We start from the raw sequence: 10,562 nt of genomic DNA, 5'->3' as shown, positions 1-10,562 counted from the left end.
CAGGAATCAGTCTGGTAAACCTTCGCTGCAATCCCTCTATAGCAAGAACATCCTTCCTCAGATAAGGAGACCAAAACTGTACACAATATTCCAGGTGTGGCCTCACCAAGGCCCTGTATAATTGCAGCAAGACATCCCTGCTCCTGTACTCGAATCCTCTCGCTATGAAGGCCAACGTACCATTTGCCTTTTTTTACCGCCTCTTTCACCTGCATGCTTACCTTCAGCGACTGGTGTACGAGAACACCCAGGTCTCGCTGCATATTCCCCTCTCTCAGTTTATAGCTGTTCAGATAATAATCTGCCTTCCTGTTTTTGCTACCAAAGTGGATAACCTCACATTTATCCACATTATACTGCATCTGCCATGCATTAGCCCACTCACTCAAATTGTCCAAATCACACTGAAGTCTCTCTGCATCCTCCTCACAACTCACCCTCCCACCCAGTTTTGTGTCATCTGCAAATTTGGAGATATTACATTTAGTTCCCTCATCTAAATCATTAATGTATATTGTGAATAGCTGGGGTCCTAGCACTGATCCCTGCGGTACCCCACTAGTCACTGCCTGCCATTCGGAAAAAGACCCATTTATCCCTATTCTTTGTTTCCTGTCTGCCAACAAATTTTCTATCCATCGCAATACACTACCCCCAATACCATGCACTTTAATTTTACACACTAATCTCTTATGTGGGACTTTGTCGAAAGCCTTCTGAATAAAATCTTTGATAATGGACTCTAGAATTTTCCCCACTACCGACATCAGGCTGACTGGTCTATAATTCCCTGCTTTCTCTCTACCTCCCTTTTTAAATAGTGGGGTTACATTAGCTACCCTCCAATCTGCAGGAACTGTTCCAGAGTCTATAGAATCTTGGAAGATGACCACCAATGCATCCACTATTTCTAGGGCCACTTCCGTAAGTACTCTGGGATGCATACCATCAGGCCCTGGGAATTTATTGGCCTTCAGTCCCATCAATTTCCCCAACACCATTTCTCTACTAATACTGATTTTCTTCAGTTCCTCTCTCTCACTAAGCCCTGTGTTTCCCAACATTTCTGGTATGATATTTGTGTCCTCCTTTGTGAAGACAGAACCAAAGTATGCATTTAGTTGGTCAGCCATTTCTTTGCTCCCCATAATAAATTCCTCTGTTTCTGACTGTAAGGGACCAACATTTGTCTTCACCAATCTTTTTCTCTTCGCATACCTATAGAAACTTTTACAGTCAGTTTTTATGTTCCCTGCAAGCTTGCTCTCGTACTCTATTTTCCCCTTCTTAATCAATCCCTTGGTTCTCCTTTGCTGAATTCTAAACTGCTCCCTGTCCTCAGGTCTGTTGTTTTTTCTGGCAAATTTATATGCCTCTTCCTTGGATCTAATGCTATCTTTAATTTCCCTTGTAAGCCATGGTTTGGCTACCTTTCCCATTTTACTTTCGTGTCAGACAGGGATAAACAGTTCATCCATATGCTCTTTAAATGTTTGCCATTGCCTATCCACCGTCATCCCTTTAAGTAACGTTTCCCAATCCGTCATGGCCAACTCGCGCCTCATGCCTTCTTAGTTTCCTTTCCTAAGATTCAGGACCCTCGTCTTAGAATCAACTACGTCTTGATGAAGAATTCTATCATATTATGGTCACTCATCCCCAAGGGGTCTCGCACCACTGGATTGTCAATTATTCCTCTCTCATTACACAATACCCAGTCTAGGATGGCCTGTTGTCTAGTTGGTTCTTCAACGTATTGGCCCAGAAAACCATCTTGTATACACTCCAAGAATTCCTCCTCTACGGTATTGTGACTAATTTGATTTGCCCAATCCATATGCAGATTAAATTCACCCATAATTACAGATGTCCCTTTATTGCATGTGTCTCTAATTTCCTGTTTAATGCCATTCCCAACATCACCACTACAGTTTGGGGGTCTATATACAACACCCACTAACTTTTTTGCGCCTTAGTGTTTCTCGGCTCTACCCATACAGATTCCACATCGTCAGAGCTAATATCTTTCCTCACTATTGCGCTAATTTCCTCTTTAACCATCAATGCAACTCCACCGCCTTTTGCTTTTTGTCTGTCCTTCCTAAATACAGAATACCCCTGGATGTTCATTTCCCATCCCTGGTTACCCTGCAGCCATGTCTCCGTAATCCCGACTATATCATACCTGTTTACATCTATTTGTGCAATTAATTCATCCACTTTATTGCCAATGCTCCACGTGTTAAGGCACAAAGTCTTAAGGCTTGTCTTTTTAACATTACTTGTTCCCTTCCCACTATTTTACACTGTGGCCCTGTTTGATTCTGGCCCTTGATTTCTCTGCCTATCACTTTTCTTATTCCCCTTACTGTCTTTTGTTCTTGTTTTTGATTCCCCCCTCCTCTGACTCCTTGCAAAGGTTCCCATCCCCCTGTCATTTTAGTTTAAACCCTCCCCAACCACTCTGGCAAATACTCCCCCGAGGACATCAGTCCCGGTCCTGCCCAGGGAGGGACAAGGTCATGGAGGGATTCGAAGACCAGCATGAGAATTTTAGAATTGAGCCATTGCCCCATACTGAATGCTATTGTAGGTCAATGAGCACAGGGATGATGAGTGAATGAGTCTTGGTGCGAGTTAGGATACAGGCAACAGAATTTTGGATGAGCTCAATTTTAAGTAGGGTGGAAGATGGGAGGTTGGTAAGGAGAGTGCTGGAATTGTCAAGTCTAAATGTAACAAATGTAGTGATGCGAGTTTCAGTAGCAGATGAGCTGAGGCGGGGCAGAGTCGGGTGTTGTTATGGAGGTGGAAGCATTTGGCATAGCAATGAAGTGGATATGTGGTTGGAAGCTCATCTTGGGTTCAAATGTGACACCAAGCTTGCGAGCAGCCTCAGGCAGTTGCCAAACCTTCAGGAACAAGCAAAGCTCATTAGGCTTAACAGGTCCATTGCTTTTTCATCAATCTCTTGCCCATCTTCTTACCATATGCTTCAATCCTGCCCTCTCCACTAATGCCACTTGACTCCCATGCATACTGTCCAACTTAATGCCCTTACCTGGTCATTTATTTCACAATTCAATTGTCAATTTTTGGCACAACAAAAATCCATTGACTTTCCTTGTTATTCCTAACTGCCTCATTTATTAATTGTCTCTCCTGGGATTCAACTGCCTTGTCTGAATTATTTTTGTCAGTTCCCTTTTATAATCCTGAAAAGGATATACTAGTCTGGTGTTTCTTTAGTCATCAGGAGCGATTCACTTAAGTCCTTTGGTAGGTGTGACTGTATTACATAGGGATATGATTTTAATTCTATATCATAGAGCTGGTTTTGAAGCAGTGCTGTAGGCCAGTGCTATATGCAAACTCCATTGTTTGCATCTGAATCACTTTTCAGTCATAAATCTATTGTTCTGCAATGAAAGAAGTGTTCCAAGAACTGTCAATGACTGGCATATAGAGATAAACATGAGTGAAATCCTTCAACATTCAAATTCCAAGCATTATCAACACAAGGAACTAAACAGAATTAATTATCCCACTAAACAAACAAATATTTACAATGCCCGTTTTAGGTTTCCTGCATCACATCCTCCTGTTTCTTTTGTTAAAAGCAATTCTTTTTTGGTTAGAGGCAGGCTGGAAGCAGACAATTTGCACCAGAATTTCCTCTCTGCTAATTTTAGCAAGACAGTCGATGCGAATAAAACATGAGAGCCGCCCTTATGGGAATTGTGCTCCCAGTATTGAACCTCACTGGCTGGGAATATGTTTTGGGGGAATTAGACTGTGGCATATTGTTGGTAGAAAGTGCCATTTATCGATGGTTAAAATGGCACTGATATTCTTAAACAGATTAATGAATACTCATGAAAACAAGGAAAAAACATTTTGTTAAACTCACCAATGATAAACTAGTTCAATATTATATGACTGCACAATCAAATTGAACAGGGAGTTTTTTACTCCGAGTCAGATATTCCAAATATTACCATGGCAATAGGAAGACAATAGTTCAAAGGTGTTCTTTGCCCAATATTAAGTGAGGAAATGATAACATTGGAGTGCAGAGGGCTATGGACATTCACAGTGGGTTTGGCTAAACGCAGTGGGTGCACCTCAACAAAGTCAGTTACCTGGACATGGTGGAGGAATCGTACTTGAAGATGCTCAAGTTCATGTGGGAGATTGTGCCTGAGGTGTGCCTCCTAGTCATGAAAACTTGTAGAAGCAGTCAATCTTCTGGAATATACTACCAAAGGCTGTGAATGTCACCACTGCCCTCAACTGTTGCATCGCAGGGAGCATTTCAGGAGCCACCACTTTGTTTGGCTCTTGGACAACTGATGCGTTATTTTCTGTGCAATAAAAGAATGACAGACTACTAGATATATTAGAAATTATTAATTTTATTGGGTTTTGCAGTGCTTATGGTACACACACTTCATGTGTTTTACCCCCATGTCAACTGTTGTGTGTTGTGAATTTCTTCCTGTTGGCTGAGTATATGCTGAGTATGTTCCTCTAGATGAGGGAACCACACTAAAGGGTAGCTCCATAGCCAACTGGTGATCTGCAGGGCCATTATCTGCATTTGCAACTGAATCAGCACCAGAGATACCACTTCTGGAGCATGTCTCCATCTGATTCCCACTGATCTATCTGATGAAAGAACAGTGGCCATTTTTGGATTTAGAGATACAGCACTGAAACAGGCCCTTCGGCCCACTGAGTCTGTGCCGACCATTAACCACCCATTTATACTAATCCTACACTAATCCCATATTTCTGCCACATCCTCACCTGTCCCTATATTTCCCTACCATCTACCTATACTAGGGGCAATTCATAATGGCAGGGCCATCTATCATGAATTCGCATGCTGTTCCTATCAGACATTATGATGTGGATGAGAGAGAACTTTATCCAACTCAACACTAGTGGGACTGAAGCAATCCTGTTTTTTGCACGATAGCTCTCTTTCACCTATCCTACTCCCCTTCTGTTTGTTTAGTTACTTGAGGCCTTTAGTGCATAAACTTGGTGTCCTCTTTGGCTCTGTTTCAAACTCCATATTTATATCACACTAAAATAAAAGCAAAATACTGCAGATGCTGGAAATCTGAAATAAAAACAAGAAATGCTGGAAATACTCAGCAGGTCTGGCAGCATCTGTGAAGAGAGAAGCAGAGTCAACGTTTCGGGTCAGTGACCCTTCTTCGGAACATATTTATGTCCATTGCTAAACTTGCCTATTTGTATCTCAGTAATCTCACCAATGTCTATCCCTAGCTAACCGTCACTGCTGTGGTCATTGGGTGCCTTTCAGGTGCTTTTCAACTCCACCCTACACAATCTCCAATTCATCCATGACTCCACTGCCCCCATTCTATCACAAGCTAAATCCTGCTCACCAGTCATTCCACTGCATTAATTCCAAATTGCTCATCTTGATTTACAAATCCCTCCATGGTGTTACTTAAACCTACCTTCGCAACCTTCTTCAGACCCCACCCTCCACTCTTCCAGCATTGGTTTACTATCTATTGACTCCTTGGCTGTCCCACTATTGGTGACAGAGCTGTCAACCATAATCCTCCTATCACTGTGGAACTGTCACTCTAAACCTCTCCACCCTCTCTGTCTCTCCTGGCTATTGAAACCGAACCCAACTTCTTGATTATCTCCTCCAGTTCTACTCCAACCCTTCTTGGTGTACAGGTCCTCACTCTGAAGTGATTTGGGATGTTCCAAATTTCATGTAAAGGCAGATTGCTATTCTTGTACCCATTTCTTAACTGGAAGAGTGGAATGCAGGCGATCTTTGGCTGAATATAACTAAGCAACCACTATGGGTGCAGAAGCATCTCAACACGCATCAACACAGACTTCATCTTCAAACAGCCTGTATGGTGAAGCAGGCTGGCTAAGGTCTGGATTACCTTGCAACTCAAGCAGGGCACTGAGCATCCCTAGACCAGCTGAACTCTCACCCCACCACTATTTAATCATACTCACTCTCTGCTTCCTGCCTCACATCACAATGAACTTTTCCAATAATATGTCTCTATGCTAGTGCCAGCTTCAAGTGGGATTGGGCTGGGGCTGGCTGGTACCTCAGTGAGTGATGTTCTTTGGGTGCACCGTGTAGACCATTGGATTCTCCTTGTTCTTTGGAAAGAGAAGATAAGACACTATGAGGGTGCAATTGGTTTTTGATGGTAGCACGAAAAGGAATCCTAGAGAATTGACAAACAGTTTTACACCATGAATCTTTTCCATTGATTTCAATTGGTCGTGTGTAACACATGTTGCCCATTGGCTAGAAACTCATTTTTTGTGGCTGGCAAAGACCAATTTCACCCACAATGAGAACATAAGCACACTGACCCATTTGTGTATCCTCTTGCCAATACATGCACCATTATGTGCTTCTGTATAATCAATATGTTATAGGACATGTGATATTGTGCACTGTGCAAATGGTAGAATATATCATTAATATGATTTACACCAGTTTTGTACATCCATCCGAAGTGGCAATGCCCTCCAGATTATCCCTCCTTAATAACTCAACAGTTGCTTCTTCATGCTGGTAGAGTAGGTTCATAACATTGTGCTGGGGTACAGAATTATACAGACCAGACAGTTCCCAGGTTTGATACTTGGTCTGCATGAGGTGAGCTGATCTCAGCTGAGGCAATAGTAGAAACAACACAATTTTTTATTTTTTTTATTTCCAAAATATACTTTATTCATAAACATCTGTAAAAATTACATTGCCAAACAGTTTCCAAACAGCACCAAAAAATACAAACATTGCAAGGGAGATCAGTTTCCTTCAATACTGTCATGAGTTTCTTCCCAACCCTTCCGTTTCACAATTGTCATGTCAATTACAGTTTTACATTTACAGCAATTCAGAATATTAACGATACAGTTCGAGGGGTTTCCCATTGATCCAGCCCCTCAGTCCAGCTTGGTGGGGGAACCTTACACTGTGGTCTTTCCCCATTGAGCCTTTGCTGCGGCTGCCCCAAGCTTTAGTGCGTCCCTCAGCACGTAGTCCTGGACCTTGGAATGTGCCAGTCTGCAACATTCGGTGGTGGACAACTCTTTGCGCTGGAAGACCAGCAAGTTTCGGGCAGACCAAAGGGCGTCTTTCACCGAATTGATAGTCCTCCAGCAGCAGTTGATGTTTGTCTCGGTGTGCGTCCCTGGGAACAGCCCGTAGAGCACAGACTCCTGTGTTACAGAGCTGCTTGGGATGAACCTTGACAAAAACCACTGCATCTCTTTCCACACCTGCTTTGCAAAGGCACATTCCAGGAGGAGGTGGGCGACCGTCTCTTCCCCACCACAGCCAACGCGGGGGCACTGTGCGGAGGGGGCGAGACTTCGGGTGTGCATGAAGGATCTGACGGGGAGGGCCCTTCTCACCACCAGCCAAGCTACGTCTTGGTGCTTGTTTGAAAGTTCTGGTGATGAGGCATTCCGCCAAATGACTTTGACGGTCTGCTCGGGGAACCATCCGACAGGATCCACCGTTTCCTTTTCCCGTAGGGCCTTGAGGACATTCCGTGCAGACCACTGCCTGATGGACCGGTGGTCAAAGGTGTTTTCCCGCAGAAACTGCTCCACGAAGGATAGGTGGTACGGCACCACCCAACTGCATGGAGCGTTCCGCGGCAATGTGACCAGGCCCATCCTTCGCAACACCGGGGACAGATAGAACCTCAGCACGTAGTGACACTTGGAGTTTGCGTACTGGGGATCTACACACAGCTTGATGCAGCCGCACACGAAGGTGGTCATCAGGATGAGGGCCACGTTGGGTACATTTTTCCCGCCCTTGTCCAGAGATTTGAACATCGTGTCCCTCCGGACCCGGTCCATTTTAGATCCCCAGACGAAGCGGAAAATGGCTCGGGTGACTGCCACGGCGCAGGAGTGGGGTATGGGCCAGACCTGCGCCACGTAGAGCAACAACGTGAGCGCCTCGCACCTGATGACCAGGTTCTTACCCACAATGGAGAGAGATCGCTGCCCCCACATGCCCAACTTTTGTCGTACCTTGGCTACTCGCTCCTCCCATGTTTTGGTGCACGCCCCGGCCCTTCCGAACCATATCCCCAGCACCTTCAGGTAATCTGACCTGACGGTGAAGGGGACAAAGGATCGGTCAGCCCAGTTGCCAAAGAACATGGCCTCGCTCTACAACAACACAATTGTCTTAGTGCCCCTAGGCTTGAAAGGAAAGTGCACATCTATGGACATTGGCATAAGACAGGGTCTTGGTCAGCTGTGATGCTCCATATGGTCATATTGCCTATTAGCTACGGCTGAGTTGATAACACTCTCTCCTCTGCTTCAGAAGGCTGTAGGTTCCAGTCCCACGCCAGACTTGAGCATGTATTCTCGGGACTGAGGGAGTGCTGTACTGTTGCAGATGCCGTCTTTCAGATGAGACATTAAAACTGCCCTGTTTGCTGAACGTAAAAGAATCATGACATCATGACACTATTCAAAGTAGAACTTTAGCCCCTTAACCAACAGCTAAAATGGACAATCATTATTTCATTGCTGTTTGTGGGAGCTTGCTGTGCACAAATTGACTGCCATGATTATTACCTTGCAACAGTGACTGCACTTCAAAAGCTCTTCATTCAATATATAGCATTTTGGGGCCTCCTGAGATTGTGAAAGGCGCTATATAAATGCAAGTTCTTTCTTTCTTTAGATGACTTTCAAAGTCTAGGGTTATGCATAAATAGTGGTAATTTGTCAAAATAGAGAGGGAGGGCCAGAGCCCATTGAACTCTGCTCTAGTAAAAATCAGTTTCTTCAGGGGATGGGGATGGGGGAATAGGAGAGTTAGAAAAAGATAGTGTATTATGGATATAAGTTGGAAGATTTAAGAAGGCACAATCTTTGAGTTTTGTAGAGGAAAATGTACGGTAAGACCTTCACGTAATATTCTGTATGTGATGATATGCTTTGTATGTTTGAAAAAAAAAGCAAAGTAGGCTCTGTTAAAAATGTTTTCACAAAGATTGTGCTTCTACCCCAAGGTCCCTCCCTCCTCCCCTACCCCCATGCCCCCCCCCCCCCACAACTCCCCCGCCCCCCCCGGTCACTCCAATAAAAGACAGTAATTGTCCACTGAATTCCTGAGATTCCACAAGGCTTTCCTTGCAAACGTAGTGGAAGAGAACAGAGCAAGGGTTGGACTTTAAAATGTCCTATTGGAAATGGCTGAGGGGAAGGGTACAAAACTCAAAGTGAGACAGGATATCCATGATAATCAGCAGACTGTCTCAATGGAACAGCTGCTTTTGTGGAACTATAGGCCCACTTCTACTAGCAGTACAGTGGAGTTTAAAGGTTAAAGTGAACTTCCTCTGATGCAGGGTAGCAACAAATCCAATGATTAGGATGACAGCCAGAATATAACTTTTAACGACGCTAAGCAAATAGCTAGATTGAACTAACAGTGTGGATATATATAGCATATTTGCCTGAGCCTTCAGTATTAACTTGGCAGGCATTTCAAACAGGCCACATTGTTTAGGCCCTGAGGTTACACTTGCTGAAGGCAAATTGAGTGGACATAGTAGGACTATCCAAGTCTGTTCCACCATTCTATTACATCACGGCTGATCTATACCTTAACTCCATTTACCCATCTTTGCTCCATATTCCTTGATACCCAAAAATCTATCAATCACAGACTTGAAAATTTCAATTGACCAAACATCCACAGCCATTTGGGGAAGAGAGTTCCAGATTACCAATTCCATCAGGAAATAAAATCCAAATTTATACAACCTGTTCTCATAATTTAATCCTTTAAACCCTGGTATCACTCTAGTGAGTCTGTGCTGTACTCCCTCTAAGGCCAATAATATATCCTTCCTGAGATATGGTGCCCAAGACTGAATACAATGCTCCTGATGGGGCCTGGCCAAGGCTGTGAGCAACTGACGCAACACTTCCTCATTTTTATATTCCAGTCTACTTAAGATAAACCAAACCGTTCCATTGCCTTTTGCAGGCAAAATAAAATGCACAGAGCACTCAAACTGTCACAGCTGTTCCCCATTCATCTAACTCATTGGTAAAAATTACCGCCAAAAATATGTAGCATCATGGAAATACTCTAATGAATGAACAGAGACTGAAATAATGAATGCAAATTGGCTGCCACAGTTCATTAGACACTGTTCTTTCACCCTGGGACCTGAATGTAGACCAAACTGATAAGATCTGTGAGGTCTGTGTCTGCTTTATAGGTTTTATTTGCATTGCATTTGGACAGCTAATACCAGTTTCTAGTGGGCATGTGACTACAGCATGCAATTGCTCACATTTTTTGGCGCAAATTGGAACTGAATTAACAATCTCCCTTGGAGAGGTCATGAGGAAACACTAATGCAGCAGGTGTGCTTTTCTGAGACCAAGGGCTGGGTTTTAGGAGCTCGCCGCCGATCTCGGCAGTGGGCGAAAATAATGGCGGCCCGCACCTACGGAGCAGCTGCGATCTCGTGCACAGCGGC

This window comes from Heterodontus francisci, chromosome 11 (genome assembly GCF_036365525.1).
Source record: "Heterodontus francisci isolate sHetFra1 chromosome 11, sHetFra1.hap1, whole genome shotgun sequence".
NCBI classification, from domain to species: Eukaryota; Metazoa; Chordata; class Chondrichthyes; order Heterodontiformes; family Heterodontidae; genus Heterodontus; species Heterodontus francisci.
This window is presented reverse-complemented; position numbering follows the sequence as displayed.